The following is a 9,430-nucleotide window of genomic DNA, read 5'->3' as shown; positions in this document are numbered from 1 at the left end:
AAGTGTATACACACACACACACACACATACACATACACACACACACACACACACGCACTATCTAGTTATCTATCCACAATCTGTAATATAATAGTGGAGCTATTTTACTATCTTGGCTGTGCCTAGAAGTAAATCTGAAGACAGTAGTAGGCCAGGAAGTGCCAATCACTTTGTGAGGCCTGAGAAGAGAGTTTCCAAACCAGATTTCGGTTTGATAGGATATAGATAGAGAAGGGATGAGACCAGTGTCACATACACAGTTGATGATTCATATGGGGAGGCAAAATAATAGTTTCATTAGAAGTACTGAAAGTGACCAAAAGGAATACTTAAAAGGGAAGATGAGTTGGGGAAAATAAAAATAGCCAATAGAATATGAATTTTCACCAAAGCTCTCTGTGAGTAACTAGAGATTAGCTATGATAGTAATTCTAAAAACCAGTGTCTATTGTTCCTAGGTATTATTCCAACTCAAGTACAGGGATGGCTAATTCATCCATAGGATAAGACCCTTGAAATATCCATGTATTAACTCTCAACAGTTTGAACTCCAGGTTGTATGCTAATTATGTAGTGCTTTTAACCCAGAGTAGACTCTAACAACCAAAGAAAAGCCTGAGGCAAGGTGATGCAGATGTTGGCAGTTGGAAGTCAAGACAGGATAATACTTCTTGAAAGGTTCTGAGGAGGGCTATAGGCAAATTAGCAACAGCTTCAGCTATCTACCAATTCAGCATTTGTAGTGGCCAGGAAAGTGTCTTACAAATCTTCCTCTCAATGTTTAGCTCATTTTGTTCATCATACAGAACTCAATTTGATTGTTTCTGGTAGATTTTGTTACTAATAAAGAGTTGTGAATGGCTATACACATCACTCTTTTTATAGAAACAAAGCATTTGAAAATTAAACAGCTAGCCAGTGGTTTAGTTTAATACACTTTGGAATACAACACTACAACAAGCTAGTTCACAGCTTCAAACATTGTCGCGAGTCATTTTCATCCTCATTTCCAACCCTTTTAAGTAATCTAGCAGAACTGTATGCAGATTAATTGATGGTAGTATTTGAAAAGTTTGAAGAAGATAATAAGACTTATCTAGTTTCCAATGTATGTGAATGAATGCACCTTCTATCTGGCAATTATCATGTAACCCTTCTATTAATTACAATAAAAATATATGAAAAAAACTTATCTAGTTTCATTTCTATTGTTGTTTATCATCTACCAATGAGTCAAAGAATTTCTTGGCCTAACAAAAATTCTAATTAAATTATATGAATAATTGTCTTTCATGTTCTTTCATCTTTCTGATGCAATAATATTAAACAAATTTCAACAAAAGTAAATATATTTTTGGTTTTGTCTGTGCTGAAGCTTGAACTTAGGTCCTGAGTATTGTCCCTCAGATTTTGTGCCCAAGGCTAACTCTTTGCCACATGAGCAACAGTTTTACTTCTGGATTTTTTTTGTAGTTAATTGGAGATAAGAATCCAAATACTTTCCTTGCTGGGATTAGATTCAAACTTCAAATCTCAGATGTTGGCTTTCTGAGTAGGAGGATGAACCACCACCACCAGTAACCAGCTAGCAAGTATTCCTAACATACACCTAGAAGCTTTGTTATCTAAAAAAGCCACTGGTAAAATCCTTTCCTCACATTTTAATAGTTATCCAATTTGTGTGTTCTGAGATTTTTTAATTTTCATTCCTACATGCTTGGTTTTTTAATTTATGTATTGTTTTTAAAAAAATATATGTATATTAATATTTCTTAAAGCAGAGTACAGCTACTTTTTGAAAATAATATCACTAATACATCACTGTTAAAATATTTACATTGATTACTAAGCCTAAATAGAACAATAACATAGATTTTATTTCTTCGAAGGAAAATAATTACATTAAACTGGCATTCCTTTTTTGTCTGTATTATTAAATACTAACTTGCATTCTAAATGCAATCTTTGGTTACATTTCTTTACTGCCTTGGTTTAGAAGTTTGTGAACACTATGAATTTTATTGCTTTTTAAAAATTCTTTCTTACTTGAGGGCAAGTCATGAATCTTAAGCTATTTTGCCATTACTGAAAGTGAGATTAAGGGGACTATTGTAGCAACTACTGGAGTCCTTGCATCTTTATGTATTGTTATATGTTTGGGGGTCTGAAACACAAAGAAATATGAATCAGAAGGATAACATGAATAGTGTCTAGTCATAATTTAAATATCAGTGGTAAGGTGGTCCATCATGTCTCACCCTTTGTCACCTTCATAAATTCAGCCAGATAGAAGTAAAATTTGGATTGAGGAGGTGGCTGACATCAGAAAAGCACATTCTAGAACTTGGAACAAGACTAAGTAGTTTGTTTATGTGGGTGGTAAATTCTAGTCACAGTTGCAACATGATACAATGTTTCAAAAAGATGGAGGATGATAACACTAATGGCAGGTAGAGCTATACTTGCATAATGATTAGCTGTGACTAACATATTTCTAAGTACTTTATGTGGAATTGACTCATGTAATCCTCTCAACAACTCAGGAGGTGGGCACTAATAGCACTACAAATAAGAAGCTGAAAATTATGACCCAAGCAATATTTATTTGATAATACTCAAAATGGTGTTTTTAAGGTAGATACTGATGGTGGACATTAGTTAAGGGTGAAAGTAGCATTTCATGAAAAGGACTTTTATTCTGCCATTCCCGGGGCTTGAACTCAAAGCCGGGGCAATGTCCTTGAGGTTTCTGCTTGAGGCTAGTGCTCTACCACTTGAGCAACAGATCCACTTTTTTTCTTTTGTAAGTAATTGGATATAAGAATCTCAAGGACTTTCCTGCTCAGGCTGGTTACAAAAAATTGATACTAGATCTCAGCCTCTTGAGTAGCTAGGATTATTGGTGTTAACCACTAGAGTCTGGCTCACTAACAGGACTTTTAAAAAGGTAAGAGATTTATGTGCTCTGAAGAGAAACCAAAGTGTGTGTGTGTGTGTGTGTGTGTGTGTGTGTGTGTGTGTGTGTGTGTGTGTGTGTGTGTTATTTTTAAAAAGTGATGGACTGGGAGTTTGCCTAGCATGCACGAAGACCTGGGTTGGATTCCTCGGTACCACATACATAGAAAATAGCTGGAAATGGTGCTGTGGCTCATGTGGTAGAGCTCTAGCCTTGAGAAAGTCCAAGGACAGTGTTCAGGCCCTGAGTTCAAGCCCCAGGACAGGCAAAAAAAAGTAAAAAAGTGATATTTGTACCAAAAGGTGAAGACAATCTAAGAATACAACAGACGAATAGGTGAGCAGAATATAGTATAACATACAAAGTAATATTAATAAGTAAAGCAGTGAGATATATATTTTATGATATGGAAAAACCATGAAATCATGTGTAGCAAAACATTTCAGGCAGATAAAAATATTACATGCTCTCACTTATATAAGGCACCATAATTGACAAATTCATAGAGGCAGACAGTAGACTAGACATTATCAAGGAAATGGAACAAGGGAATGAGGAATTATTATTACAGATTTGAAATTGAGGACAAAGAAAAACTAAAGAAGAAAATGGTAGAAATAATTATATAATGTTGCAAATGTAATTATGCTGTTGAATTGTAAACTATAAAATGATAAATTATATGTTATATATATTTTATCACAAGTATTTTTGATCTGTGCCAGAACTAGGGCTTGAACTCAGGGCATGGGCACTGTCCTTGAGCATTTTTACTCAAAGCTAGTGCTCTGCCTCTTGAGCCATAGCACTACTTCTGGCTTTTTCTGTGTATGTGATACCGAAGGATTGAACCCAGGGCTTTGTGCATGCTAGGCAAGCACTTTACCACTAGGCCACATTCTGGTCCCTCCCTGAGCTCTATTGCTCCAGGCTAGTGCTCCACCACTTAAGATATATTTCTACTTCTGGCTTTGTCTGGTTAAATGGAAATAACCATAGCTTGGGCTATGTCAGGCAAAGTTTTGATCCTCGTGCCCCTCCCCCCCCAATAAACATGGTATAGTCAAATTCAGTAGATGGGAAAGGGTATCAATGTATGTGAATTAATGCACCTTCTATCTGGCAAATATCATGTAACCCTCTTACTAATTACAATAAAAAAATAAATAAATAAAAAAGAAGGAAATATAAAAAAAAAGAAAAGAACTACTTCACAGTATAAAAGAAAAGTAGTTGATTGTGACGTTTTAATAGCCAATCTTTGTAGAAGGTGCCCTTTAATACAATGTTAATGTTAAATAATCTTATATTTAGGGCTAAGTATGATGCTACACACCTGCAGTCTCAGCATTGGAGGAAGAAGAGGCAGTAAGATTGTGGTATGTGTCCATATCTAAAAGCATACTAAAAAAGGAAATGCTTGTGGCATTACTTGTCTAGTAAATATGAGGTTTGGGGTTCAAACCATAGGGCTACAAAAAAACCCTTCGTCCTCACATCTACAAAAGTCAACATAATAATAAACAGGATTAATTTTTAAGTTATTTTCCAACTACAATTTGTATAATTTCAAGTACAAATTGGAATGCATGCTGAATGTCAACAAATCCAGTATTTGGGATCTGAAGTTTTGGCTACTGACCAGATAATCAGTATTTTAGAGTCAACTGAATTATATGTAGATATTGAAACAACAGTGTTAGTAAGTTAAATGTTACTATTCAACTTGATATTTCATCTTTATTTTCAGCAATTCAGGATTCTTTCCACTGTTGTAGACTTGAAGGAAGGATTATTAGCAATGGAAATAGTTAAGCTTTTCTTCTGCTCTTAGAAAAAAAAGGTAAGGGGTAAAATATCATTCTGTCTTGCTCTGTCTATTATCTATTATCTGACTCTGATCCTTCCTTTAAAGTGTCTTCTAGGCACTGATGCTGTCAGTTTCTGCTTTATATAGATGTACATCCCTGATGTTCAGCTTTGTAAGTATTGCTTAGTATTTCCTTATGTGTATGTGTCCTGCTTCCTCAAGCACACTGTTAGATCCTTCTGGGAATTTATCTGTTGTTTTGCACTCCCTTGCACTTCCTAGGCAACAGGTTCTTGGAAAGCGCCAATGTAATGTATTCCAAAGTTTCAAAGCAAGCAAGCAAATATTCATAGATGCCTTCAGTTTACCCAGGGAAAGAATGGAGCCATCACATTTCTAAGCAGAATTTGCAAATCTTTCTCATTCCTGCGTTTTGGATTATGAGTCCTCACTAAATAGTTATAAGAAAGCATTTGTTTGTGTTTGGCACTGATCATTATTTTAGTTAGGTATAGGACAGCTCTTGGGCATCATGTTAGCCTTAGGGGCTAAGCACAGGGAAGACAAAGCTAAGAAAATCTGCATGGAATTTGGGGACAAATGAAAAGGAAACCTGGGAATTCAAGATAAGGTCATAGTGTTCAATATTTTTTCTTGCATGAAGCATTCTACTTTTCTAGTGACTGGGAAAAAAGAAGGATGTAAATATGGATAGATGGATAGAGTATTGTAGCTCTCTGAAAACTGACTTATAAATCAACTTTGATTCATAGTCTGTTTTATAAATGAAATTTTAGAGAAACACAGCCATGTCCATTCATTTACATATTGTCTATGGCTGTTTTGGAGCTACATGCTTAGTTGAATGATTGTGACAAAGATTTGACTTCAATGCAACTTTTTACTATCAACATTCACGGAAGAACTTTTCCTGCTTTTCTAGTGGCAATCTTGGCTTTCGAGCATTGTTTTAAAATAAATACATAAATACATAAACTTATTTCAAAATAATCCATTATGCTAAAAGGAGGGAAATCAGAAACCCATGATTTTTTTGAGATGTTATTTGAAACACACATCTGTCTCTCCAAGTAGAATTTGGGGACTCTATCACTACGGTTGTGCTCAATTCAGTTCAAACATTTTGTGTGCATGTGTATGTGTGTGTCTGTGTATATATGTGTGTCTGTGTATGTAGTTGTGTAGTCAAGTCTCAAACTTGTAACCTTCCTGTTTCAATATCCTCCTGAGTACTGGGATTATAGGCATGTACTGATCTGTCTAGCTAGGGTAAATCTTTTAAAATACAAATGCATAGAGAGGGAAGATGCTCATTAATATAATGTCAGTCCTAATAGCTCTTCCTCTCATGTGTGTGTTAGTACATGTGTGTGTATGTGGGAGAAAATTCATCTCCTACTTCTCTTTTCTGTAAGCTATGAAGACAGAATATCAAAGAAATCAGAAGAAAAATTGAGAGTTGATCTGTAAAGATGGAAGGAACTGTAACAAAGAAATAGAACTGATGGCACATCATCAAACTTCATACAATCCTATGCGCTTAGAAAGGAATAATTACCTATCCTTAAATAAAAGGAAGCTGACTTTCAAAGAAGTTAAGTAAGTTTCCTAAGGTTAAGCAGTTAAAAAATAGCAGCAATGGTCTCCTAATTCTCACTCAAACTTCTGAAGGTTTTTTTTTTTTCCATTCTACTCCATTACCTCTTCAAAATCACTGCCATTTCCCTAGAGGCCTTCATGCTAACAACATAATTTCCTCACTCCTAGAAATATAACTTCGCCTTTTGCTACTTAAAATAATTCCCATTAGAGTTGTTGCTGTTACTTGTACCCACCCTGTCCTAAAACCGAAATTAAATTTCCCCAATTTAAAGATCGTCTCAATTTGTCTAGTTACTCATCAACCCACTACTAAGCTGATAATCAATGAAAATGCCTGTTTTTATCACAATTGAAATAGAACACTGGTCCCTGTTAAATATAGGCTATACAAAGCCTAAATTAAAATCCAGAAAACCATCATTTTCATGTAACTAAGTCTCACAATTAAGATTGTATAATAATTAGTTTTAAATTGGAGTAAATCATCAAAGAAAGTTTATCCTGGGAGTTATTTACATGTGAACAGATGCCTATGGAAGTTAAATGGAGTGTGGAAATTTCACAGCATGCTCTAGTAGGGGAGATAAATTAATAAAATGATCACATCTCAAGTTATGTCTGGTATGAAAAAGAATTTTTTATACATTTTCAAAGATTCCTATTTTCAGTAGTTGATGGTAGAAAGTTCAAATAGTTATTTTGATAAGTAAGATCACAAAGGATACAAACACAAATAAATATATCTTAGTAGCATAGAAAAAGACTAATTCATACATTAATGACAAAGTATAACAAAAATTTTATTATCCAGTGATGACTATATCTGCATCATTAATTACATACTATTAAAATTAGAAGGCTTTTTCATGAAACATTTAATCCCTACTTAGAGGGAGGATCTTCTACACACACTTAAGTTGATGGTGAATAACATGGTAGCAAACATGAGAGCCAACAAAGAACTTCTTTAAATTTAATTTAGTAAAATTAAATTAAAAGACATCTCAGTTTAAGCCCATTTCTCTGCCTTGCTTTCAGAGACGTAGAGTTATTCAGAAGAAGCCATTGTCTACCACACTTAGATCTGACCTGTATTGTCACCAACTTATTTTCTAATACCTTGGAATGATGTTTAATCTTACACTATTGGTTAACTTTGAAATGCCCTAATTAGACATTCACACTTCAGGTATGGCTAATTAGCATTTGAATGATCTAATTTGAGTATGCTTTTCTAATTAGATTATATTTTGGCTTTCCTTGTCTTATGTTTTGGCTTCCTTAGCTTATATCATAAGAACACGGGAAAGTTTAATAATTTACATATTATAAATTAGGAATTATTTTTATTGATGTAATAAATGATGTTTTTCTTTTCTTTTTGCTTTTGGAACAGCGTCTCACTATACTGCCCATGGTACTCTGGAACTCAATACATATGCCAAGCTGTCCTTAAACTTGCAAACTTCCTGCCTCAGTTTCCCAAGTGCTAGGATTACAGGCTTGCACCAGTATTTCCGGTGTAAGTAATATCTACTGTAGATACTGGATAGAAAAAATAGACAGGCACCTCTGGAGCTATATGAACAGATAAACATAAGTGGTCCCCTTTTCTAGGGTTCTATTTGGAAACGTATGCTGTCTTTAACATACATTCTATAGTTTCATTTCCATAGTTAGCTGAACTTGGCCACTAAAATGTAGTTCACATGTATCAGATGAATCTCATAGACAGGATTCTTGTCAGGGAGACTAAGAAGGCAGAGCAATAGAACTTCACATATTTACAGGAACAGGCAGTGTCTATTTTCTACTAAATGTTTCCATGTCTGGCAGAATTTGGTGTGAGATGAAAGGGAATGAAATCTTTCCTCTGCCCTTTTATGTGCTGTACATATGCCCAAGATTTAAACTGACACAAGACATATTAATAGGTGAAAAGCATATGGCTTTGGTGTAATATTTTTACATGCCCACATGAATACTGATAGGAAAAATGAAGACCCAAAGAAGTAGAACTGAGAGTTTATACAGTTTTTACACAAAGGAGGATCAATCTGTAGTGAAGATAAACTGGTTTGGACTAGAGGTAGTAAAAGGCAGATAATTGACTAGGTCATACATGAAGGAGACTAATAGAAGAGTTTTTAGTAAGTTAGTTTATGCAGGTCCATTTCAGCTTCAGCTACTAGTCTCTAGTCTCCCATGGAAAGAATATTTTCTTCCTAGTATAGGGGTTGGGCACCTTTAAAAAAACTGGAAATGTATTGACCTGCTTTTCGGTAGAGACAAAGAGGTCACTGTTCTCCCTGCACCTGCTGTTTCTCAAGTCCCTTCGCTCAAAATAATCAATAAATCAGAGCAGCATCTTTTGGGGCACCATGTCCTGTACTCCTTCAGAGACTGCTTTAATTGTCATGAACCACTTGCAAGGAAGGATGCAGAGGAGGAAAGATTGACATAATTCCAAGCTTCTAACAGACTGCCTTTTTCATTATCCCCCACAGGTTGATGGCGATTTCACCCCCAAACTACACACAGTACTAGGAATCTAGAAGAAAGTAATATGAATAATTTATTTAAAAACAACTGGTGATAAACAGAGGTTACCTGTCTCTGACAAAACATTGAACTATTTAAACAAACCTAAATTGTCAGTTTATCACAATGCCCCCATTAATTCCAATGCCTTCTGTATGTATAGCCTCTTAATTGATACCCTCACCTCTCCACATTTTTATAAAGAATATTTTAATTGATAGTGATCCTGACTGCTAACATTCTTGTTCTGATTCAAGATCTTCATGCTTTGGTGTGATTGTGTTAATTTCCTGGTTTGGAGTAGTTGTGTTAATCACAAAGTACTGGATGGTTTAAAACAACAGAGTTATTTTTTTCAGAGTTCTGGAGGATACAAATTTAAAATGAAGGAATCAGCATGGCCACAATGCTTCTGAAGCCTGTGGGTCCTTGCCTCTGCCAGATTCTTTTTTTTTTTTTACCAGTCCTAGGCTTGAGCTCAGGGCCTGAGCACTGTCCTT

At 35.1% G+C, this 9,430-nt stretch overlaps 1 long non-coding RNA gene across 3 annotated transcripts; it reads left to right on the top strand.

The window, feature by feature from the left end:
- The first annotated feature begins 2,382 nt into the window (after nt 1-2,382).
- Nucleotides 2,383-9,114, top strand: LOC150040505 (uncharacterized). 3 transcript variants are annotated; one of them, XR_016533830.1, is made up of 7 exons: nt 2,383-2,450; nt 4,271-4,335; nt 4,707-4,799; nt 4,872-4,938; nt 6,203-6,386; nt 7,428-7,578; nt 8,897-9,114. It is a non-coding gene; the product is annotated as an uncharacterized LOC150040505 (long non-coding RNA). The 3 variants fall into 3 exon arrangements; XR_016533828.1 differs by lacking the exon at nt 4,872-4,938; XR_016533829.1 differs by lacking the exons at nt 4,872-4,938; nt 7,428-7,578.
- Nucleotides 9,115-9,430: the final 316 nt, after the last annotated feature.

Source organism: Megascapheus bottae, chromosome X (assembly GCF_031878675.1).
Source record: "Megascapheus bottae isolate mThoBot1 chromosome X, mThoBot2.hap1, whole genome shotgun sequence".
Classification (NCBI taxonomy): domain Eukaryota; kingdom Metazoa; phylum Chordata; class Mammalia; order Rodentia; family Geomyidae; genus Megascapheus; species Megascapheus bottae.
Note: the sequence above shows the minus strand (reverse complement) of the source record. Positions and strands in the feature narration are given on the sequence as shown.